Source organism: Ochotona princeps, chromosome 21, assembly GCF_030435755.1.
Source record: "Ochotona princeps isolate mOchPri1 chromosome 21, mOchPri1.hap1, whole genome shotgun sequence".
NCBI lineage: Eukaryota > Metazoa > Chordata > Mammalia > Lagomorpha > Ochotonidae > Ochotona > Ochotona princeps.
Window position 1 is genome coordinate 32,237,046 of NC_080852.1, and position 25,342 is coordinate 32,262,387.

The window sequence follows — 25,342 nt, forward strand, 5'->3', positions numbered from 1 at the left end:
TGTGTTTCAGGATGTGCTGATGGAAGCCTTCTTCCTCAGTCAGACTCTGAAATCCATTGATGTTTGCTTTTTTCTGTTGACTAAGGAGAAGGGGGGAATGAAGGGACAGCTAAGGTCCAGGGGTGGGTAGACTGTTGTATGTGTGTTGCTCTGGGAGGTCCAGGGGTGGGTGGACTGTTGTGTGTGTGCTGCTCTGGGAGGTCCAGGGGTGGGTGGACTGTTGTGTGTGTGCTGCTCTGGGAGGTCCAGGGGTGGGTGGACTGTTGTGTGTGAAACTGGGCAGGTGTTGAGTTCTGATCAACGTGGCTGTAACTGAGCAGAGAGGCCGGCTGACGGCTGGGAGGCCCGCTGCCGCGCACTGGCCGACTCACAGCTGCAAGGAAAACTGTTGCCCGGGGTCGGGAACCCTGTGGGTTCACCATGGCCGACAGTCACAGCAACAGCCTGCAACAACATACAGATGTGATCACTTGAGTCTCAGGCGTCCCCATCTCGGCTGACGTGTAGAAACTAAGAGAACCTTAGATCCAAGATGGCAGCTTAGTGACTTCCAGGTGAGTAGGGAATGCAGCATGGCTATCCGGGGCGTGTCCTAGCCAGTACAGGATGAGACGGCATGGGATTTCACCACGGTACCCAGAAAGAATGTACAAGTTGTAAGTTGGCAATTGCCTCCTTTTGGAACTTTCCATGTAATATTTACAGGCTGCCATTGATCATAGTAACTGAAACCACAGAATGTAAAACTGAGAATTAAGCAGGTCCACTGCAGTTCCCAGCGCCCTGTGTTTCAGGGGTCAGTGTGAGCCCCCTAGCTAGGAGGACACTGGACTCCCTGTCCGGCACTTGCACGTGGGCATCAGCACACACCAACCTGGATCCCGCAGCCCCTATAGGAGAAGGCGATCTGGGAACAGACCTGGGGTATGTCCACGCCCCAGAGGTCCCGGGGATGAGGCGTCCAGGGGCTGCTGCCAGCGAGCCTCCCCAAGCCATCCCCAGGGGCAGCCTGGAGCCCCGGGCAGCAGGAGGCGGATGGGGCAGAGCAGTCTGGAGAGCAGCAGCAGCAGTTCTTGCTTTCTGCTTTTGATGTCCACCTGCGTCTGAGCTGGGCACCACAGAAGAGGGAGTTAGAAGGATCCACCACTGTGTGTGCAAGTGCGTGTGTGTCTCAGCTGCTCACACTGGGGTCGAGGTCCCCTGTGCATCATCACCAAGATTGACAGCTGGATGTGGTTCTCATTCCTTCACTGTAGTTCCTGGGGGAAGTGAGCTGTGGGAAGGCTTACGACGCTGCCCTTCCCCCGTGAGATCACTTCCGTGCCCTGACGAGGTGGCGTCTGGGATAGGCCTCCCCGACTCCCTCACCTCAAGTAGGCTCCGGTGTGGAAGCCAACATAAGCCTACAACAGCTGCAGCTTGTTGAGCACACTGGCGAACACAGCAGCAGCTTAGATCGCGAACCAACTGGTTCCACTTACACCTGTACTATTCGGCAGTGTGGACTCTGGCCTGCAGTGTGGACAACAAGGCCCGTTGCCCGGCTGCCACTGGTCACTCCTGTGTGTAAAGGTCAGTGTCTCTCCCAGCAGGGCTTCTGCGTGGGTAGCTTTGGAACAGATGAACATTCCGCCTGGGCCCACTTGGACTTGGGGCTCCCATCGCACGCCAGTGTGCAAGAACAGGTAGGAGTGACCACCCCACCATTTTACAACTCCTGCCTTTCCGTCTCACTTCTGCTGTTGAAAAGATCAGGTTGTGTTTATATACTAACATCTTGCCTTTTCGGATGTTATTTTAAAAAATATTTATTTTTATTGGAAAGACAGATACATAGAGAGAAGGAGATACAGAGAGAAAGATCTTCCATCCAAACTGTTTCACTCTCCAAGTGGTCACAATGGCTGGAGCTGAACTGATCCAAAGCCAGCAGCCAGAAGCTTCTTCCGGGTTTCCGACACATGGGTCCAGGGTCCTGAGGCTTTGGGCCGTCCTCCACTGCTTTCCCAGGCCAGAAGTAGGGAGCTGGATGGGAAGTGGAGCAGCTGGGATTAGAACCAGTACCCATATGGGATCCCGGCATGTTCAAGGCAAGGATTTTAGCCACTAGGCTACAGAGCCAGGCCCTTGAATGTTATTTTTTTAAAAAGGTTAAAATTTAAGGCTGAAAAAATGTTTTCTGGCCCCATTATTGTACACTGTGAGTAAACTCAAGGTGCCCCTTCCCAAGATTTTGGGAGCTTTCTTTTTTAAAAAGATGTATTTTATTTTGATTGAACAGGCAGATCAGATTTACGGAGAGAAGGAAAGAGATCTTTCATCTGCTGGTTTAATCTGCAAGTGGCCACAATGGTGGGAGCTGAGCAGAACCAAAGCTGCTTCTGGGTCTCCAGGCATTGGAAAATCACTATGGGGTGCCTGGTGTAGGCAGCCGCTGGGGAGGCAGCTGTGCGTAAGACGGTGCCAGGTGCTGAGAGTTCACACACAAGAATCTGGTCAGCAGGACAACATTGGAAGCACATGGGAAAAAAGGAAAACCCTACAACTTTCCTACAAAGTACTGCAGGCAGAAATACAGTTACTCTCCTCCGATGAGCTGTAGCTCGTTCCTCTGAACAAAAAGGAATTCAAGCTAGTTCCAGGCTCGGGGAGTGCCTAAGAGGAGAGGTGTTCTTACGCGGGGCATAGTTGTAGCTGATGCAGCCCGTTTGACCCAGGCGGGACTCCTGCTGTCCTGCGGTCAGTCGGCATGGACCACAAGGGGGCGCCCTCGGACCAAGAGCCACGTGCACACGCACACACTGCCCAGCTTGGCTGCCAGTGAGCGTGCACCCCAAGCCCCTCTCTCGGAGGCAGCAGAGGGAGGAGCAGTTCCTGTCTGAGAGAATTTGCCTGTTACTTGCATCCCACCGTGGGAGTCCAGGGTGGGTTTTCCTGTGGACTTGAAGCACAAGAGACAACCCAAGGTATTTTGTTTCTCTTTCTTGGGCAGCTCTACTGGCCCCTTAGCACCCCTGCTAAGCTGACCTGCCCCCACACCCGTATCCTGTGTATAGTTGGCCTGCTAGACCTAGAACTGAAGATGGGTAGCAGAGGTAGGGGGACTTCATTGTAAGACTCACTAACCCTCCTAGAAGTGCATATTTTGTGCTGAGTTCATCATTTGCAGGTGGACAGCTGAAGGCTCGGACAGGAAGTGGGGTGCCCCAAGGTGGTGAGGATGGGGAGTAGAATGGACAAGATGAGCAGGTCCCACCAGGAGGAACGGGCACAGACTAGACTCCGACACCCACGGTAACGCCCTTCGGGAAGGTGGAGGCGATTATACGATCCATCTGAGGGCTAGTTGCAGTTCTCCACTCCGACCGTGTGCCTGGGACCCTCCATCAGGTGGCCTCCGCACAACCCACTGTGAACATGAACTTCTTTGTGTCCAGGAGTCAGCTGCACTGAGGTGGCCCCACCCACAGGAGCGACCTTCGGAAGTGCTAGATGGGGGGACACTTGAAAGCCTGGGGAAGGGGAACTGTGTGTCAAAGTGTCCGAGACAGTACGGTGCTTCTTTCCAGAGGCTAACACGGGAAAAATGGAGGCCTCAGACTACCACCGCTTTTCACTGTCAAACTAGTTCCTCAAAATTAAAAAAAAAAAAAAAAAAAAGGCCGCAGCATCGTTCACTCTACCTGGTGCTTTGCTGTGATTTGTTTCATCTTCGCAAACGTCCTATGAGATATCATTCTCATGTGTACAAGTAAGGAAAGGGAACAGAGAACTGTCAGAGTCGTGCTGTGGGGACTAATGAAGGAAGGACAGGAGGTCGTGCAGAACTGAATTCTGCAGTGTGGCAGCGGGGCGGCCATCACCTCACAGGATGACACACCGAGAGAAAGTGAGGGTTTATATACTTTGACAAAAGTTTAGTGCAAGTGGTGGAAAAGCAGGTGCAGCCAGGCTCCCACAAGGTCAGAATAACGCGTGACAGTTCCAAGCACAGCGCTGATAAGCAGCCCTACCGTCGGGCAGAAGGGATCAGGCGACATTCCAAGGGACGACAAAACGACAGGCAAGGGTGGTCAGGCCCTCCACGACTCCAGGCCTATGCAAAGCTGGTGCGCATGCACAGGAGGCCCTCTGCTTTGTCTCTGTAGGAATGTCTGCCAAGCACACACTCCACCATGCGGCCCTGAAATTCTTTTTTGTCTGCACGTTAGCTGGTGGCTCAATGGGTTAAGTGCTGGTGTTTGCCTGCCTGCCTACCACACTGTTCTCACTCTCCTTGCACCTCTGTTTGCAACCTGGCGTCAGGCGGGTTGAGTCCCCCCACTGCTCCCCCCTGGCACACTCCAAGTCCCTGGAGCTACCGGCACCTGGAGTCAGCAGGTATCTGCCTGTGTGTCTTTCTCGGTCATGTGACCGTTCACAGAAATCTAAAAAGTCTTACCATCTTCTTAAACAAAAGATTTATTTTTATTGGAAAGGTAGATTTGCAGAGAGGAGAGAGATCTTCCATCTGCTGGTTTACCTCCCCAGTGGCCACAACGGCCAGAACTGAGCTGATCCGAAGCCATTAGATTCTTCTGGGTCTCCCACTCAGGTGCAGGGTCCCAAGGCCTTGAGCCATCCTCGACTGCTTCCCCAAGCCACAAGCAGGGAGCTGGGTGGAAAATGGAGAGGCCGGGAAACGAACCTGTGCCCATATGGATGGGATGTTGACGCTTACGGGTGAAGGATTAGCCAGTTTAGTCACTGTGCCAGCCCCAAAAGTCTTACAGTGTTAAATGTGGCTTTTGAAAACACGTGCCACTGAACTCTCTTAATTTAAGAAGACTTCTGTATGCTGGCGTAGGCCGGTGTCGTCATCAGGCAGCGCGGCGCAGGGCGCAGGGCGCAGGGCGCGGTGCTGAGGCGCCCAGGCGGAAGGCCGCGTCCTTGGTGCCCCGGGCAGCTCAGCTGGGCTTGCTCCCTGGAGCTCTTACCCGGGTACAAAGATGGGGCAGGTGAGGTGAGCCCCGGCGACCGTTGCTGTCCGGCCGCCCCAGGGTCGTGGGGGGAACGGCGTCGGACTTTGTCGGAGCCCCCAGACCTGTGTCCTCTGGAGCCTTCCGGCGGAAATGGAGGGTCTCCTTGGTGAGGGTGTTGGTCAGGCCACGCACACCGGGGACGTGCGGGGTCCCCCTTCCCCCAAGCCCAGCTCAGGCCAGGGAGCCCCTCTGGAACCTGCCGGAGCGTCCCTGAATCCCGGCACTCCTCCCTGTCTTGCGGGGTCCCCAGCGTCGGCTGGCCAGCCCCAGGCCCGTGGACAGTGCGGGGCCCTGGGTCAGAAGAGGTAGTCATTGTGGCCGTCCAGAAAGTTCTTGCACAGGTTCTGGTTGATGCTTTAGCGACCGTAAAGGCAAGGAAGCTGGGACAGGGACTCGGAGGGAGTGGGCCCGGGAGGAAGTGTGGGGAACTAGGAGAGGGACCCTTCACCCTTGCTCGTTGCTCCTTGAGGCCTCACACCTGCCCGCAGGGTGGTGAGGGTGTAATTCAAGGGCAGGTGTGGTGGTGGGCTGGCTCTCGACCCCGCCTCACTCGGGTGTATCTTTCCCGCTTAAACACTCAGCCTGAAAATGTTTCATTCATTTTCCCCGACTCTCTGAGTATTAGCCCCTCTCTCCTTGTGGCATTTGTCAGTGCTGTGCCAGGTAAGCTTGCTTTCACTCTGGGGAGATGCTCTGTGCCGACAGCCCTGAGTTGATCACATTCAGGAGGGGAAGGTTACAAGGCGCACCTGTGGCTGGGCTAGGGCCAAGCACCTTGAGGACAAAGGCTCCAACTGCAGCCTGGAGGGGGTTGCTAACCCAGCACAGATGTGAGGAAGGGGCTGCCGGAGGCCCTCCCTCCCTCCTCGCAGGCTGCCCCCCTTCCCCGGATTCCTGATCCCACACCCCGGAGGAGGTGGGTATCTACCTCAGCCCGGCTTTAGGTCCTGCTGTGCTGACAGTCCTCCCTGTCCTCTCCCGGAGGGTTCTTGGCCTCAAGCTTCTCCCCTTCCCCTATCTCACCTGGTTTATCCCCGCCCCCTTTTTATTGCAAAGTCAGATATACAGAGAGGAGAGAGAGAGAGAGAGAGGAAGATCTTCCATCCATTGATTCACTCCCCAAGTGACCTCAACGGCCAGAGCTGAGTCAATCTCAAGTCAGAAGTCAGGAGCTTCTTCTGGGTCTCTCCCTTGGGTGCAGGGTCCCAAGGTCTTGGACCGTCCTCCACTGCTTTCCCAGGCCACAAGCAGGGAGCTGGATGGGAAGTGGAGCTGCCGGGGCACGAACTGGCACCCATATGGGATCCCGGCTGATGCCAAGTGAGGACTTTAGCCACTAGGCTACCACACCGGACTTGGTTTAGTTTCTTCTTAGCACACAGTGTTAAATGACTTGTCTTGCTTGTTCCTGCTGACTAGATTTCTGTTTGTCTCTGCCTGAGATGTCGGCTCCTTGAGGGAAGGGAAGGGGTGGTCTTGACCTGCGAGGACCTGCCTGCCCGCTAGGAGGCGCTCAGGAAGCCCTGTGGCGTGAGTGCATAAGTGAATGTGGGGCCTCCCTGGAGAATGCCTCATGCTGCGGTGGGAGGCCTCTGCTGCCAGCTACGTCATGTACCTTTCTGTTTTCTTTCTTCCAGAAATCAACTCCGTGTCAGCTGAGTCCTGGTCTGTCTGGGGGTCCCACGCCACCTGATCTGTGTCATCTACCTGGAGGAAAGTCAGTCACAGAGGCAAGAGCTTCGTGCTGCTGTGTCTGCGTGCGGGCCTGATGCAGGTGAGGAAACGGCAAACTCTGGTCCTCGTCCTAGATGAAATGCTGCATGGGGTTGGCAGGGCAGGGAGTGTGGACATGCAGGGCATATCCTCCATCTTCTGAATGTTCAGCCAGCTTGTTCAAGTTCAAAGGCATGTTCCAGACAGCAGAGCCTGCTGCACACTGCATGCTGTGTATTGTACACTACACCCTCCGCACCATGTGCACACACACACACACACACCCCCCTATGGTGCGGTTATCACTGGGCAGTGAGAGAGGTGGGTCCAGTGGCCCCCACCACACAGCTGGTGGTTGGCCAGGGAGCAGGTCTCTGCTGGGGGATGTTGCACAAGGGCCCCTGGGACTTGGGTTGGGGCTGGGTGGCAGTGAGGCCTGGTGGGAGAAGCTCGCGCAGGTGTCCACATGCTGTCAGCTGAGACTCCTGTGGCCAGTGTCCCTGATGGGCCTGGGGCTTCTGCAGGGAAAACACCACAGGTACCCCTGGGCAGATCCTGGAGCTGCTACTGCACCAAGGACAGGCGGCTTCTGAGCTCCCAAGTTGGTAGCACTTGGAGACACAGCACTTCTGGACCCTAAAGGACAGGCCTGGGGACCTCTGGGGAGCTGTCCTGAGCATTGGGGACTGAGCCTGTCCGGAGCTGGGAACTTCTTTCGGGTCTCCACATTGTGTAGGGGTGCAAGGACTCATGCCAGCCTCCACTCCCTTGTAGGCAGGAAGCTTGATCAGAGTGGAGTAGCCAGGACTTGAATCGGTGCTCAAGTGGGTTGCCAGTGCTGCAGGCAGAGCGTCAGTCCTTAGCGCCACCACACCAGCCCAGGATTGCTTTGATTTGTTTTTGGCAAGTTAGCTACCCATGTATAAAAAGGATACAGATTTTTCTAGGTTGGTTTTATGTGCTGAATTAATTTAACAGTTTTAACAATGTGTTTTGTTTTGCTTTTTATATTTGACCATAATGACTTTATTTCCGAAGACATAAACATGATAATAAATAATGTCATTGCCTTTGTGAATATTTTTCTAATATTTCTTTGTGTTTTTTTAGTCAGTAGTTCTTTCTTTTTACCCAGAAGCAATATTGAATGGCAACTGAATTAAGCTTGGAGGGTGCTGTATACTTTCTTAATCTTGCTCTCCACTTAAGCTTTCTTCCTGTAAACTCTAGTCCACTGGAGGCTGGCACCATGGCATACATAGCATACTAATCCTCCACTGTTGGCACCAACATCCTGTACAGGTACCAGTTTTGTGTTCTGGATGCTCAACTTTTTTTTTTTAAGATTTATTTATTTTTATTGGAAAGGCAGATAAACAGGAGGAGAGACAGACAGGAAAATCTTCTGTCCAATGATTCACTGCCCAAGTGAACGCAACAGCCAGTGCTGCGCCGATCCAAAGCCAGGAGCCAGGAACTTCCTCCAGGTCTTCCATGCCAGTGCTGGATTCCAAGGCTTTGGGCCGTCCTCGACTGCTCTCCCAGTCCACAAGCAGAGAGCTGGATGGGAAGTGGAGCTGCCAGGATTAGAACCGGCGCCCATATGGGATCTTGGAGTATGCAAGGTGAGGACTTTAGGCACTAGGCCACCGCCCCAGGCCCGCTGCTCCACTTCTGATCCATCTTCTTGCTTATGGCCTGGGAAAGCAGTGGAGGATGGCTGAAGTCTTGGACCCCTGCACCCATATGCACACTGGGAGAAGCACCTGGCTTTGGATCAGCTAGTTCTGGCTGTTGTGGCCATTTTCGGAATAAAATAGTGGATGGAAAACCCCTTTCTCTTTTTCCTTCTCTTTATAAAATCTGCCTTTCGGGGCAAAAAAAGAAAGTTGTAGTGCATTAATACCTTGTTGAACTAACAGGAATAAGGATATCACAGTGGCGTCTACTAATGCTGAATTCTCATCTAATCTGTACGTGTTGGATCCCAAAGCTGAGAAATACATCATTTCTTTGCAGTTAACTCCTTTAGTCTTTTGAGTATCAGCTACTCTTCTGTCCTAACCATTATCTCATGTTATAGTTTGCTTCAATTATTAGTATACATAGCTTTTCATTTACAGTAGCAGGTTTTTTGGAGGAATCTTTTTAACTTATTTATATAAAACGAATAGGTTTTGTGTTTTTCGTGATACATATTTACATTTATATTTATATAATATATTTATATTTGCATGTATATTTATATGCATAGGGATTCCTCCCTTTGCCCCCCCTTCTTTCCTATTCCTCCACTCTCCTTATTTTTTTTCCCAAGTTACTACAATGGCTTATTCTTTTGCATTACAATGACAACTTTAAGATTCCAGTGTATGAAGATATCATATACGAGATGGCAGATAGAGGAAGGAGACAAAGTGGGTGTGCTGCTGTTGGCCGGAGTGTAGACCCAGGCTGGGAGCAGCGCTTAATTCCCAGCATTTTAGTCTCCCAGAGATGACGTTTTGTTCCTTGGTCTAAACCCTCTCAGCTCAGAGCCTACGCACGGCATTTGTCTTGGGAGCTGGCTTGTTTGACTAAGCATGTTGGTTTCTAGCTGGATCCTTTTTGCTGAAGATTTCATTCTTTGTAACAGAACATTTCTTTTTTAATGGCTGAGTAGTATTTTTTTTTTTCGAAAAAAAGATTTATTTTTATTGGAAAGGTAGATACACAGAGAGAAGAGACAGAGAGGAAGGTCTTCCGTCCAATGGTTCACTCCCCTAGCGGCCACAATGGCCAGAGCTGAGCTAATCTGAAGCCAGGAGCCAGGAGCCTCTTCCAGGTCTCCCATGCAGGTGCAGGGTCCCAAGGCTTTGGGCCGTCCTCAACTGCTTTCCCCGGCCACAGGCAGGAAACTGGATGGGAAGAGGAGCGGCGGAATTAGAACCGGCGCTCATATAGGATCCTAGTGAGTTCAAGGTGAGGACATTAGCCGCTATGCTATCATGCCAGGCCCTGAGTAGTATTCCTTTTTAAAATGTATTTCTTTTTAATGGCTGAGTAGTGTATATGTACCACTTTATCCAGTTGTCAGTTAATGAGCATCTGAGTTGCCTCTGTGTTTTAGTTATTCTGAATTATGCTGCTGTAAACATGGAGTTAATCTTTATGGTTAACTCTCGTATGCAGATTTCATCTCATTGTATATATCCCCGGGAGTGGAATGGGTCTTATGGTGGATCTGTTTTTGCGTATCTGAGAGTTCTCCATTCTGTCCTTCGTGCTAGTTCCCTGCCACCCGCAGCGGGCTGGGGTGCCTTTCTCCCCACATCTTGCCAACATTTATTGTTTTCTGACTTCTGTATGTTAGCCGTTCTTGCTGGGTGTGAAGTGGAATGTCATTGTGGTTTTCATTTCCCTGATTGCTAGAGAACTTCAGCATTTTTTCATATGCCTGTTAGCCGTTTGGACTGTATTGTTGGGAATTGTCTGTCCATGTTCTTTGTCCATTTTTTAACTGGATTTTGCTCTTGTTGGGTGTTTGGAGTTCTTTGTAAGTTGCGTAGTTCTTGAGTATTTTCTCCCGTTCCGGTGGCTGCCTCTGTATTGACAGTTGGTTTCTTCCGTCACGCAGAAGCTTCTTAGCTTGGTGGAATTTTGTTTGCTTATTTTTGCAACTGCTGACTTTTCCAAGAAATATTTGCCTGTGCTTACGTCTTGCAGCGTTCCCAGTGTTTTCCTCTAGTAATTTGGTATCAGTAGATTTTTTTTCTTTTTAAAGATTTGTTAATTTTTTGTTGGAAAGATTTACAGAGAGAAGGAGAGACAAATCTTTCATTCCCTGGTTCACTCCCCAAGTGGTCGCAATGGGCTGGAGCTGAGCCAACCCACAGCCAGGAGCCAGGTGCTTCATCCGGGTTCCCCATGCGGGTGCAGGGTCCTAAGGCCTTGAGCCATCCTCTACTGCTTTCCCAGGCCACAAGCAGGGAGCTGACAGGGAAACAGAGCAGCTGGGACATAAACCTGTGCCCATAAGGAATCCCAGTGCGTGCAAGATAAGGACCTTAGCCGCTAGGCTACTGCACCAGACCCAGTAAGTAGATTTAAATCCTTGAGCCATTTCAAGTTAATTTTTGTCTAAGGTGTAAGGTGTCGAAGGTTTCTTTCTTTCTTTCTTTTTTTTTTTTCTTTTTTTTCTTCTTTTGTTTATTTATTTATTTATTTTTAGTTCATGAATTACATTGTATTATGTGACACAGTTTCATAGGTACTGGGATTCTCCCCACCCCTCCCCAAACCCTCCCCCATGGTGGATTCCTCCACCTTGTTGCATAACCACAGTTCAAGTTCAGTTGAGATTGCCTCTTTGCAAGCATATACCAAACATAGAGTCCAGCATTTTAGTGTCCAGTCAAGTTCCACGGCTTCTTAGGAAGACCCTCTCTGGTTTGAAGACAGAGCCAGCAGAGTGTCATCCCAATCAATCAAAAGCTCCAACATACCATCAGCAAAAATTTACATCATTATGGAATTAATTGACATAGTAATGAGTAACCAATATGTTAAAAATAAATGCGAGTTCTTAACCACCTTCTGTGACCACCTCATTGACATTTCAATTTTAGTTTATACACAACATATTACATACATAACATAACATGTTATACATAACATCATATCATCTTAAATTAAGACAAACATGTGGTATCTAACCTTTTGGGATTGGTTCATTTCCCTTAGCATTATGGTTTCCAGTTTGGCCCATTTGGCCACAAAGAACTGCATTTTGTTTTTTTTAATAGCTGAGTAGTATTCCATGGAGTAGATGAACCATAGCTTTCTTATCCAATCCTCTACTGATGGGCATTTTGGTTGCTTCCATGTTTTTGCAATTACTGATTGTGCTGCTATGAGCATAGGAGTGCATGTTGGTTTCTCATAAAACAGGTGTTTTGGATATATTCCTAGGAGTGCTATTGCTGGATCATACAGTATGTTGATTTTGAGTTGTTTGAATGTTCTCCATACTTATTTCCATAGAGGCTGTACCAACCTGCAGCCCCACCAGCAGTGGAGTAGGGTTCCCTTTCCCCCGCAACCTCGCCAACAAGTGTTGTTGGTGCTTTTTTTCATGTGGGCCAATCTTACTGGCGTCAGGTAGTACCTCATTGATGTTTTAATTTGGATTTCCCTTATTGCCAGGGAACTTGAGCATTTTTTCATATGTTTATTTGCCATTTGGGTTTGTTCCTTTGTGAAATATCTGCCCATTTCCCGTGCCCATTTCTTGAGTGGCTTGTTTGGGCATTTTGGTTGTTTTGTAGTTCTTTGTATATTCTGGAGATTAGCCCTCTATCGTAAGATTTCTTTCTTTTTATTTCTTCAGTTTTTTTAAATTTAAAAAATTTTTATTGGAAAGTCAGATTTACAGAGAGAAGGAGATAGATTTTCTATCTGCTGGTTCTCTCCCCAAGTGGCTGCAATGGCTGGAGTTGAGCTGATCAGGAGCCAGGCGCTTCTTCCCGGTCTCACATGTGGGTGCAGGGTCCCAAGGTCTTGGACCGTCCTCCACTGCTTTCCCAGACCCCAAGCAGGGAGCTGGATGGGAAGTGGGGCTGCCGGGATTACAACTGGCACCTGTATGGGATCCTGGAGCGTTCAAGGCGAGGACTTTAGCCACTAGGCTATCATACTGGGCCCAGGGTCTTGTTTTTTACCTCACATGTAGACCCAATTTTCCCAGCACCGTCTGTGGAAGATGCTGTCTTTTCTCCCTGGATTGATGTCGGTTCGCTTGTTGGAAAGTTGTTGGGTGTAGACGTGTGGATTCATTTCTGGGCTTTTTGTTGTGCTCTGTTGATCTTTGTGGCTGTTTTTCCGCCAGTAGCAGGCTGCTTTGCTTCCAGCTGCCCTGTAGTACATCTTGAAGCCTGGTGTGGTGATGCCTCCAGCTTTGTTTCTGTTGTTTAATGTTGCCTTACCTCTTTGAGCTCTCGTGTTTCCTCATGAATTTTAGCATTGCTTTTTTTTAGATCTGAGAATGTTGTAGATATGTGGATTGGAATCACTGAATCTGTAAATTACGTTCTGTAAAATCAATGTTTTGATAATGGATTGCAGATGTTGAACCATTGCTTCATACCTGGGATGAATCTCACCTGACATGGGTAAATGGTCTTTGTGATTTATTGTTGGATTTGATCAGCTAGTATGAGGGTTTTGTGCTTCTGTATTCATCAGGGATATTGGTCTGTAGTTCTCCTTCTTTATGATACCATTTTCTAGTCTTAAAGTTCAAGTGATGCTTGCCTCATAGAAGACATTTGGGAGGATTTCCTCCATTTCTGTTATGAATAGCTTGTGAAGAATTGACGTTGTCCTTGAGGGGTGAAGCCATCCAGTCCTGGGCCTTTCTTTGGGAGAGTCTATTACTATTTTTTTTTTTTTTTAAAGATTTATTCATTTTATTACAGCCAGATATACACAGAGGAGGAGAGACAGAGAGGAAGATCCTCGGTCCGATGCTTCACTCCACAAGTGAGCCGCAACAGCCGGTGCGCGCTGATCAGAAGCTGGGAACCTGGAACCTCTTCCGGGTCTCCCACGTGGGTGCAGTGTCCCAATGCCTCAACTGCTTTCCCAGGCCACAAGCAGGGAGCTGGATGGGAAGTGGAGCCGCCGGGATTAGAACCGGCGCCCATATGGGATCCTGGGGCTTTCCAGGCGAGGACTTTAGCCGCTAGGCCATGCCGCCAGGCCCGAGAGTCTATTACTATTCAGTCTCTATCCTCGTTCATGGTCTGTTTAGGTTTTTTGTGTCTTTTTGACTAAGTTTTGGTAGATTGTATGTGTCTAGAAATCTGTGCATTTTTTGTTCTTCCATTGTTTGGCATATACCTGTTTGTAGTAATATCTGATTCTTTGTATATTTGTGATGTTCATCATATTTCCATTTTCATCTCTGTTTTTATTAATTTGAGTTGTCACCCCTTTTGTTTATTTACTTTGGTTAATTGGGCCAATGGTGTGTTGACTTTCTCTCAAGCTAGTTCTTCAAATTCATTGATCTTCTGTATCTTTATTTCCATTTTATTTATTCTCTAGTTATTTCTTTCTGCTAATTCTGTTTTGGTTTGCCGGTGTTTTTCTAGATCCTTGAGGTGCATTGCTGGATTGTGTACTTGGTGCCTTGGTGAATTCTTGATACTGGTCCTAAATGCTGTGAGCTTTCCCCTTGGCACTGCTTACCTTATATCCCATCAAGTTTTAACATTTTGTAGTGTTGTCTTCATTCATTTCCAGGAATTTTTTTTAAAATTTTGCTTTTTGGTTTCTTCTTTGACCCATTGTTCATTCAGTAGTAAGTTGCTCTGTCTCTCTGTGTTTAAATATATATTCTTAAAGAGTTGTTTATGTTTTATTGGAAAGGCAGATTTACAGAGAGGAGAAACAAAAAGATGGATCTTCTATCTACTGGTCACTCTGCATCTGGCCACAGCGGCCGGAGCTGAGCTAATCCAAAGCCAGGAGCTTCTTCTGGGTCTCCCATGTGGGTGCAGGATCCCAAGGAGTTGGGCCATCTTGCTTTCCCAGGTCACAAGCAGAGTGGTTGGGAAGTGAAACAGCCAGGACTTGAACCAGAACCCATATGAGATCCCAGTGCACGCAAGGCAAGGATATAGCTATTAGGTTACCACGCTGGGCCTGTGTTTAAATATTTTTTGCAGTTTCTTGAATTGTTTGTTTTCAGTTTGTTCTCTCTCGTTCTGAAAAAATAGATGGTATGGTTTCAGTTCGTTTGAATTTCCTGAGGTTTATCATGTGGTCTGTCCTGGAGAAGGTTCCATGACCTGAAGTGAATGTGTGTTTTGCATCTGTGAGATGAAATACTGTACAGATCTTTAATCCATGGTTTTATTTCCCAAATGGCTGCACTAGCCAGGACTGGACCTGTCCAAAGCTGGGAGCCTCTTCCAAGAGTTGGATTGGAAGTGGAACAGCCAGGACATGAATCGGTGCCTGTATCAGGTGCTGGCCCGTGGGTGGAGGATTAGCGTGCCAGCCCTCAGTCTATATTTTGAACTGGAAAGCTTAGGCCATTTGTGTTCAGGGTTGTTGTTGGTTATTGGAAGCAGTGACTCGTTCTCTCTCTCTCTTTTTTTTTTTTGTAAAGTGTTATTTAAAAGTTGAGGAAATGACAGACGCATTCAAAGAAAAGAGTGGGCGAGAGGTGTTTCTGCTTTGTTCTGTGTCCAGGACAGAGGGGGCGTCCCTCCCCATTGCCTGGCTTCTTGTAAGCCTGGAAGGGGAGTGGTTGCATGAGTCCACTCCCAAGTCCCAGGTGGGGGGACTACATCCTGGGGACGGGCTCAGTTGACAAGTAGGCAGACCGTATTACATAGGACAGGGGAAGTGTGTGACTCGAAGCTTGCTACCTGCCTGGCCCCTTTCATTCCTGCTCAGAGATTTCCGACCCCTGTTCTTAGGGAGGGCTCTGAGGCTGATCTTCCCTCCTGTGGCTGCCTCCTGCTGAGGAGGGTGTCTGCCTTGTACCTCCCGGGTTTGTGGACTTCTCCCTGTCTCATCTAATGGAGCCATCTTACGGGCCACAGGAAGTATAGCTGGTGCCAGTGGCTGTGTCCCCTGCATTGTCACCGCCACTCTAGGAAGTCACTGGTCTTTTCTGTCTTGAAGTGGCACCAAGGGCCTCGACTGGCTCATGGGTCAGGTCGACCCATCCTGTGTGGGCACCTGGGCACGACTCCCTCCTTGCACAGGAGTCAGCATAGGAGGGGGTCGACATGGCCTGTGGGTTCTGATGCTGGGACACACCCCCAGTCAGTGGTCCCTGAGATCAGAGACCCTGTTCCATCTGGGACCAGCCAGACATAAAGCCCAGATTTCTTCATGAAGCCAAAGGCCATTGGTGGAGGCCCCCAGCTAGGACCCTGGGCTCAGCCCCTGGCCCAGTGTGGTTGCATGCTGCAGATGGAGCTGCCTAGAGCCTGTCAGGTCCCTGGTCTGCTTTTCCCAGATGAGCACAGTGGCTATGGCCTGCCCAAGCCCTGTCATGTGCCTGGCTTGTCAAAGGCCATTGGTGCTCTCTCCGCAAACCCCTAGTACTCCGGCTTGAAGCCCCTGGCCAGGCTCAGACAGGCACTGTGGCATGCTGAGAGTGTGGCCTACCTAGGGCCCCTGCCTGCCTGCTCCCAGACTGGCACTTTAGTGTGCCATAGGCACCAGCTGCCTAGGACCCCAGCCTCAGGTCCCTGGCTGGCTACTCCCAGACCTGTGTGGTAACATGTGAGAACCCCAGCCTCTCCCTGACGGGCTAATATTTATTCCAAAACCTGTCAGTGTCCATGACTGCTTTAGACAGAGTGCCTGCAGACTGGAGGACTTGCTGTAGAAGTTGGTCTGAAGGGGCCTGGTGCCATGACCTAGTGGCTGAAGCCCTCACCTTGCAAACCCCAGGATCCCATATGGGTGCCGGTTCTAATCCAGCTCCCTGCTTGTGGCCTGGGAAAGCAGTCGAAGACGGTCCAAAGCCTTGGGACCCTGCACCCACGTGGGAGACCTGGAGGAAGTTCCTGGCTCCTGGCTTCGGATGGCGCAGCACTGGCTGTTGCGCTCACTTGGGGAGTGAATCATCAAATGGAAGATTTTCCTGTCTGTCTCCCCTCTTCTCTGTATATCTGACTTTCCAATAAAAATAAATAAATGTTTTTTAAAAAGTTGGCCTGAAGTGTTGGCAAAAACTGCTTAAAAATGTAGTTGCTTTATTATGTTCTGTTTTTATAATTTCAGTCATGTGACATACTGAGATGCACTAGCAGCTTCGAGAGAGGAGCAAGAGGCTGGAAAAGCATGTCTGCCTTCAAGTGCTGCAGCCTCAGTGCAGAGGACGCAAAGGCTGTGCTTGTCCTTTGAAGAGGTGTTCAGAGTCCACCTACTTGGAGTATGCAGGTTTGTCTTTTGTGGGTGTCTGGTCTGTGCCAAGGCTCCTCCCTGCTGGGGCAGGACACCACCCTGGCCCAACCGGTCCAGGCATCTGCCTTCTTCCAGGAACCCCATAATATATGGTGAGGCTCTGCCCCAGGTCCCGTCTCAATGAGCAGGCAACCCCGGCTTGTGTGATTCTAATCCCGGCCCTCCCCTCATTGCTGGGCCAGGCTACCATCCCCAGCTGCGTGGTTCTAGCCTGCATGGTTCCAGCCCGGGCCCCCACCTCTACTTCCCAGGTGATCACCCCGGCCTGAGGCCCCGCCAGGCACTCTGGCCTTCAGGCAGCTCAGGCTTCATGCCACCGCCCAGGCCAGGGAGGGGAAAGAGGTGTTTATTTCCCCCTCCTTTCTTCTCAAGTTTTGGCTGAGTGAGAACCTTGAAACAATTCATCTCCAAGTTCAGATTGTTTCTTCTGCCTGCCTGTCCTTGAAGCTTTCCGTTGTATTTCTTACTTGGCGTAGTGAGTTCCTCGTCCCTGGGATTTCAGTTTGATTTCTCTCCCGGGCTTGTGTTTCACAGGAGAGGCTTTCAGTCATGTTGTACATCAGTTTCCTTAATTCCTGCATTCGCTTCTCGATGTTTTTGAGGAACCTTGTGTTTTCGTTTTAACTTTCGGGCACTTCCTCAGCCTCTTCCTTCTTGCATTCTAAGTCTGTTTCTGCCTCCCAGCTGCTTCTCTCTCTCTCTCTCTCTCTCTCTCTCTCTCTCTCTCTCTCTCTCTCTCTCTCTCTCTTCTGGTCGGTGCTCCAGTGTGGGGTGACAGTGTGGGGTGACACCCAGGTTGGGCAGGGGATCACCTCTCTGTCTTCACGGGGAGGCGGGGATCACTCAACTCCAGGTGATTGACGGCGGAGGCTGTGCCACCGTAGCCATAGTCCCCACCCCGCCAGCACCAGTGCCATGCAGGAGAACTGGGTGGTTCTCTCAGTGCCCCGCGACCCAGCTGCCCACTTCACCCAGTCATGCAGTCACAGATTTCCCACAGTTCTGTGTGCAAGATTCCACAGTCGCAGGGGGCCGGGGTTCAGTTCTGCTGCCCAGGTTTGCCCTGGCCGTGAAGGGAGGCTTTTCCTGGGCCAGCTCCCTGTGAGTTCCCCTCTGGTGTGTGGGCAGGCTTCTCAGTTGCTGCCAGGTGCCCGGTTCCCTGCCTGGCCATTGATGGAGGCTCTAAGTCGGTGGAGAACGTGGCCCTGTTTTCTCGATGGGACTTGCAAAGTGCTGAGTTAGCAGGGAACTCGGACACATGTCTTGACAGAACCGGCAAGCTGCTGGGTCATTGGGGCACTTAGACCTATTTTTTTATTTTTTAATTTTTTAAAAAGATTTATTTATTTGTATTACAAAGTCAGATATGCAGAGTCCAATGGTTCACTCCCCAAGTGACCGCAATAGCCAGTGCTGCACCTATCCAAAGCCAGGAGCCAGGAACCTCTTCTGGGTCTCCCACACGGGTGCAGGGTCCCAAGGCTTTGGTCCATCCTTGACTGCCTTCTCAAGGCACAAGCAGGGAGCTGGATGGGAAATGGAGCTGCCGGGATTAGAACCGGCACCCACATGGGATCCCGGCGTGTTCCAAGTGAGGACTTTAGCTGCTAGGCCACAGCTCCGAACCCAGACCTATTTTTTTAAAGATCTATTTTATTTTTATTTGAAAGGCAGAATTACACAGAGAATAAAAGACAGAGAGATGGGGAGCGGGGAGAGAGAGAGAGACAAAGAAAGAAAGATTTTGCATCCACTGGTTCACTCTTGAAATGGTCCCAGTGGCCAGAGCTGAGCCTATCCAAAGCTAGGAGCCAGGAGCTTCTTCCAGGTCTCCCATTGGGTGCAGGCCATCCTCCACTGCCTTTCCAGGCCAGGATCAGGGAGCAGGGTCAGGAGCAGAGCAGCTGGGACCTGACCTGGTGCCCCTAGGGGATGCTCCATGCAGACTGTTGGGTTCATGCTTCATTTAGCATCATGTTTTCAAGGTCCAGCCACGTTGTAGCATCAGTCAGGACTGCATTGTCCCCAGCATCTCCCCCTTTCTGAAAGGCAGACTTACAGAGAAGGTGAGAGATCTTTCAACAACTTGTTCACTCCCCAAAGAGCCACAATGGAGTTCAGCCAATCTGAAGCCAGGAGCCTGGAGCCTGGAGCCTCCTCTTAGTCTTCCACGTGGGTGCAGGAACCCAAGATCTTGATCCATGCTATGCTGCTTTCCCAGGCCATAAGCAGGGAACTAGATTGGAAGTGGAACAGCCAGGACACGAAGTATCGCCCATATGGGATGCTGGTGCTGCAGGCAGAGGGTTAGCCTGATGTGCCACCTTGCTCTCCCAGGACATCATTCCTTTTTATGACTGAATAATACTCTACTGTATGGGTGGAGCACATTGGATTTATCCAGTGATAAATACATGATGGGTATGTGGATTGTTCGCACTGTTAGCTAAGATTGGTGATGATGCTATGAAACTGAAATTTCAGTTTTGTTGAAAACTTATTTTGGGGGGCCAGCAATTGAAGCAAAGCAGATTAAACCACCACTTGCCGCATATAGCAGAGTACCAGCTTGAATCCCAGCTGCTCTGCCTTCAGTCCTGCTCCCTGCTTAGGTCCATCCCAGGCCCTGCCGCCCCCGTGGGAGACCCTGTAGGAGCTCAGGGCTGCCGGCTTTGGTTTGGCCCCGCCTGGCCTGTTGGGGCCATCTGGGAGTGAATCAGCAGATGGAAGGTTTCCTCCACCCCTTCTCTACTTCTTTTTATTTGAAAAGAAGATAAACAGAATTTTCATCTTTTAGAAACTCCCAGTGCTTGCCACAGCCAGTGCTGACCCTTAGCTGTACAACTCATTTGTTTGTTTGTTTGAGATTTATTTATTTTACCTTAAAGGCTTACAGAGGGAGAGAAGAGAAAGAGGGCCCAGCGCTGTGGCCTAGTGGCTAAAGTCCTCGCTTTGAACGGATCCCATGTGGGCGCCAGTTCTAATCCCGGCAACTCCACTTCCCATCCAGCTCCCTGCTTGTGCCCTGAGAAGGCAGTCAAGGACGGACCAAAGCCTTGGGACCCTGCACCCGTGTGGGAGACCCAGAAGAGGTTCCTGGTTCCTGGCTTTGGATAGGCGCAGCACCGGCTGTTGCAGTCACTTAGGGAGTGAACCAGTGGACAGAAGATCTTCCTCTCTGTCTCTCGTCCTCTCTGTATATCTGACTTTGTAATAAAATAAATAAATCTTAAAAAAAAAAAAAAAAAGAAGAGAAAGAGAGCCTTCCCACCCGTGGGGTCACTCCCCAAATGGCCACAACAGCGAGGACTGGGCTGGTCAGCAGGAGCGTGTTCCAGGTCTCGCGCAGGGGCCCCTTGGGCCATCCTCCACTGCCTTCCCAGGCACACCGACAGAGAGCTGAATCAGAAATGGAGCAGCAGGACTCGAACTGGTGACCATATGGGATGTTGGTGCCACAGGTGGACGATCGTCTGTTCCGCCATCATGCCAGCTCCCAGGAACTGTTTAGCTCTCCTGCCTGGGTGACGGGCCAGGTCCTTGTCTCACCTGCTGGCTCTTGGAGTGCACCTTACAGGAAGCTAGAATTAGGAGCCAAGGCGCTCTGCCCGGGGCGGGGAGTGGTTGTGGGCATGAAGTGAAGACTTAACTGCTGTGTCACCGGCCGGCTCCCGGATGTCAGGTTCTGAATGGGAAATACATTCTGTTGTAGAATTGCGGGGCCATCTGAGATTGTGTGTAACTTTTTGTAAAGCTGCCGTTTTGGTTTCCACAGCAGCTACGCCATTTTTGTTCCTGCCAGCCACGTGCCAGAGAGAGAGAGAGAGAGTGTGTGTGTGCGTGTGTGTGTGTGGGAGCTCTCTCATCCTCACCAACACTGGTTAGTGCCCATTGTCCTGCAGGATGGCAAGTAGCTCACTGTGTTTGGTTTGCGTCTCCTTCATAACAAAGCTTCACCTTTCCTTGTGTTACTGTCCATTTGTGTCTTTTCATTGAAGAAACACCGATTTAGGTCCTTTGCCCATTTTTATCTTGGGCTGTTTTTTGTGGGTTGGGGGGTCTCCGTGCACCTTGCCCCTGAAGCAGGGGTCATGCAGTCCCCCACTCTGGGGGTATTGTGGGTACCAAGTAAGGCTCAGATGAAGTCTTACCCCCAAACTCCTGGTACTTAGGGCTGCTCAGTGAATGTGGAAGGAAAGGCAGAAGGACCCCCTGGGCAGCAGGCCGTGTGCAGAGTCAGGTTTCTGCTCATGTGACCCAGGCACGACACACAAAGTAGAGACAGAGAAGAGATGAACTCACCCGGAGCCCACCCCGACAGGAGCCCCTGCCATTCCTGGGGGGCGCGTGTCTTTCTATGCCCTCTGACAGGGTCCCCATCACTTACATGATGCTGAGTGTTTTCACTTATTAACAAATCACAACAACTTTAGTATGTTAACATCTTTAAAAAGATTGATTTTTATTTGAAAGGCCAGAGTGACACAGAAGGAGGGATACAGATCTTCCATGCACTGGTTGACTCCTCACATGGCTGTCAGAGCCAGAGCTGGGCAGGTCTGAAGCCAGGAGCCAGAGCTTCTCCAAGGTCTCCCACGTGAGTGCAGGGGCCCAGGCACTTGGCCCCTTCTCCATTACCTTCCCAGGCCATTAGCAGGGAGCTCGGTTGGAGGTGGAGCCACTGGGACTCAAACCAGCACCCACATGGGATGCTGACACCACAGGCAGAAGCCTAGGCTGCTGGGATAGCACGGCGGCCCCTGATATGTTAACATCTGCCACTGCACACAGTTCCTCCGTGTCACAGTGTATTTCACGTCATCAGGCCTCTAGTGTTTGGCATTTGTCGTTGTCTTCGCCCCTTCCGGTTCCCAGCCACCTTGTGCGGTACATGTGTTTCCCAGTTGTCTGGTTGGGGGCATTGGGTCAGCGGTCTTAGCCTGCATGACCAGGTTGGCTGCTGGAAAGGGGGGCCAGGGCTGCTTCCTCCAGCGGCAGTGCGAGCTTCTTCCCCAGTCCCTCAGCAGCAGAGACATCTGCTGTTGAGAGGTGGAAAATGGCTGAACATGAAAGGCAAAGTCGATAGCTCGTGTTCTTGGTTGCTAATAGGATTGCTTGTGGTATCTCTGTAACACTAAGATGTGTGACCCACTCGGGTGGTTGCAGAGACCACAAAACGGATAAAAGGCCAAGTGAAAACTGAGTGGGCTGGTGGGTGCTGGTGGGTGCTGGTCCCTCTCCCTGCTGCTCGTTACCTGCCCTGGGTCTCAGGACTGGGGAGCGGTGGGAGCAGAGGTACTGCGGAGCTCCCGGGTCATCCTGCGGGGTCACGTCAGTGGGAGGCACTGATGCAGTGCAGAGGACGTGGGCTTGCGTGTCCTGCAGAAGCTGCTGTGGGGCTCAGGGCGGTCACTGTGGCTTCTGTCAGTGGGTCATGACCCGGAAGCATCACTGGGGCGTCGGCAGCTCGCAGCCCCAGCAGGTCCGTCAGTCTCCTGCCTGCCTGCCTGAAAGACTGGAATCGGTGTGGGGTGGTGGGACGTGGGTGTGCAGTGGCCTAAGCTGGGGGAGGGCAGGCGACACCAGGGGGTTGGTGGGAGCTGCCGCAGTGCCTGCGTCTCCCCTGAGGTGAAGGACGGTGCTTCCTTCCTCCTTAGACTGCTCCCAGCCCAAAGAAAGTGGGTGCCTCCCTTGGCCCAGTGTGGAGTCAGCGTTCCCGGGCCCTGCCCTGTGTTTCCAGGAACTAGGCAAGTGATGTTGGCTCTGTGGCCTCTGCCTCCTTCAGGACCGCTGACCATTTCCTGGTCTCCTGCAGGTGGCCACGAACATCCTCAGCAGTGGACGACTCACCGTGGGTAGCACTGGCCGGGATGCTCAGGTAGTTGCTGGGTGAGTAAGTGGGGGCCAGGGACCTGCCACAGGGTGGTCCTGCCTCTGCTGTCCCCCCAGGCAGCTGCTGTGAGCTGGGCCACCTGGGCATGTCCCGGCACGGTGCCTGGGCTTTGGTTTAGAGTGAAGAAGGTGCTGTCCTGTCCCCTGAGGTTTGTCCTCATGAAGGAGAGAGGAGAGGGCGGGCATCCTGCCGGAGGAGGCAGGAAGAGGCCGCTCTTCTGTCCCTCGGGAGGTCCTGCCCTCACCCCCTTTAAAACTTAGGTAGTTGAATGGCAGAGAGGATGAGACGGAGCTTCCTTTGGCTGACTCACTCCTCAGATGCCCACAGTAGCCAGGCTGGGCCAGGCTGAAGCCAGGAACTCCACCAAGGTGGCATCCATGTGGGTGGCAGGGACACGGGTGGTTCGTGTATCATCTGCTGACTTCTTAGTGTAATGGCAAGAAACTGGATCGGGAATGAGGAACAGCTGGGACTCGAACCAGCACTCTGATACAGGATGCCGGGGTTCCAGGTGGTGGCTGAACCACTGCACCACAACATGTGCCCCAGGATCCCAGCTTGAGGGTGACTGGGCAGTGAGTTGGGGGGGCCAGACTGGACGCCAACACCCTTGGCCTCTGTATCTTCCCTTGGTTATTTTTGCCCCTGAACTGTAAATAGCCGGTGACCACCCTGGCTTTGTGGAGGTGACAGCAGAGACGGGGACCCTGGGGAAGGGGCCCTTGTGAGAACTCTCCTCTCATGGGTCAGGGCCAGGGGCACGTGCAGGCCCTGTTCAACCGAGGAGATGGGCACATGGAAATGACCCACTGGAGGCCGTGACCCTGACGCCCAACCAAACCTGTCAGGTCCCAAGCTCAGGCTTCTCCCGCATTGCTGTGCCCCATCCGGAAAGCCCCTCAGTGCAGGAGTTTTGGGGGGCACCTCTTGCCAGTCCCCCAGAGGAGGCAGAATTCCTGAGGAGCTGTGTAGCCCAGAGACATGTAGACACGGGATCTGTCTTGGGGGTCCAGTAGGGGATTGCATCACACCTGTGGTAGCATTTGGAGACCAGGGGCAGTGGGTGGCAGTGGGGCCCCCATGTCACTCTGTGAGGCCCACATACCCAGCCCGATGCACAGCTATAAACCTTGAAGCCTCGGGTTTCAAGCCAGGCCGTCATGCTGCTGTGGCTGGCTGTTGGCCCAGGCCTGTCCCCACCTCTCTGGGCACCTCCAGCCTTCCATCTGAGTTCCTATTTGCAGCCACTCTGAGTTGGGCAGTTCAGGGAGGTGGTGCAGAAGGCTATGGCTAGGTGGACCCGCAGGCCGGTGGGCGGGGTTGAGAAAGGCTGCCTAGCTTGCCCCGCCTTCAGGAAGGGACTGGCCTGGGCTGTGCTGACTTCTCAGGGGACTCCTGCAGGTGTTCGGCTCTGAGGCTGCCTGGCAGTGTGCATGAGCAATGTGCTGCGGCTCCGTGGGGTCTATCTGCACGATCCCAGGCTGGGTGACTCAGCTTTGAGGTGAGTGGTTTGCGCCGGCCCACCTGCACTTGGCTGTGGGTCCCCTCTGCTGACACCCCCCCACACCAACCATGCTGGTCCTGGGGATGCTGTTGAGAACACAGCAGTAGCCCCCCACCCCCGGCCCAGGGCTGGTTGCATGTCCTCATGCCGGACCCTCCAACAGTCCTGCGCCAGCCCCCCTGTGCAGGAGAGCTCTGTGCACTTCTCATACCGTAACTGCTGCCCTCCGAGCCCTGAACTCAGATGTAGAGTTGGTTCTGTCAGCAGTGCCAGGCACGGGAGAGGGGCTGCAGAAATGGCCTCAGGATGCTGGGTGCTCATCAGCGGGGATGCTGTGAGCCGGGGGAGACCGAGGTGAGAGTGTGCCTTGAGCGGGCTGGAGTCTGAGGAAGTGCCTGTCCCTGGGGACAGGAAGGACTCTGCTCTGGGCAAGAAGACCGCAGCTGAGGGGCAGGGAGACGGCAGCCTGGCAGACCCAGACAGGATGGAGTGCCCAGCACCAGGCGGGCAAAGAGGGAAAGGGAGTCTGGGAACAGCAGTCCTGCTCCCGGCTGCGGCGGGGAGGGGAGTAGGAGCCCGCAGGTGGGGATGCAGAGCCGGGCTGGGAGGCTGGGGCAGCAGCTGGAATTTGGAGGCCATGCACATTTTTAAAAATGTATTTATATGAAAGGCAGAGCAATAGAGATCTTAAAGATTTGGGGGAGGTTATTGTTAAGATTTATTTTTATCTTAGAAGCATATATTTACAGAGAAAAAGGAGTGACATCTTCCATCCCACACTTCACTCCCCAAATGGCCCCAGGGGCCGGAGCCGAGCTGATCAAAGCCAGGAGCTTCTTCCGGGCCTCCCACGTGAGCGCAGGGTCACAAGGCCTTGGGCCATTCTCCACTGCTTTCCAAGGCAGGTAACTAGATTGCAAGTGGAGCGTCCAGGACTCAAACCAGCACCCTTACGGGATGGCAGTCCTGCAGGCGGAAGATCAGCATGCCGCGTCACCACACCGGCCCTGGTAACAGATCTTTCTCAGAAGCTGGGAAGGAAGCAGGCGCTGGCTCCGAGTCGGCGTGAGGCCGGTGCTTGTTCTCGGCCTCTGCGCGCATGCCCAGGACAGAGCAGTCACAAGTCACCCAGGGCAGGGGCCGAGAGCATTGTGCAGCCTTCTTCCCGGGAAGCCGTTCAGGAGGCTGGCTGTGGCTGTGCACCCGTGGAGGGGGCACACGTGGCCCCCGAGGTGGCTG

The 25,342-nt window shown here is 51.9% G+C and overlaps 1 long non-coding RNA gene across 1 annotated transcript; it reads left to right on the forward strand.

Moving 5' to 3' along the window:
• Positions 1–4,917: 4,917 nt before the first annotated feature.
• On the forward strand, positions 4,918–22,585 carry LOC131482894 (uncharacterized). The gene is made up of 3 exons (XR_009247388.1): positions 4,918–5,002; positions 6,659–6,795; positions 22,522–22,585. It is a non-coding gene; the product is annotated as an uncharacterized LOC131482894 (long non-coding RNA).
• The last annotated feature ends 2,757 nt before the right edge of the window (positions 22,586–25,342 follow it).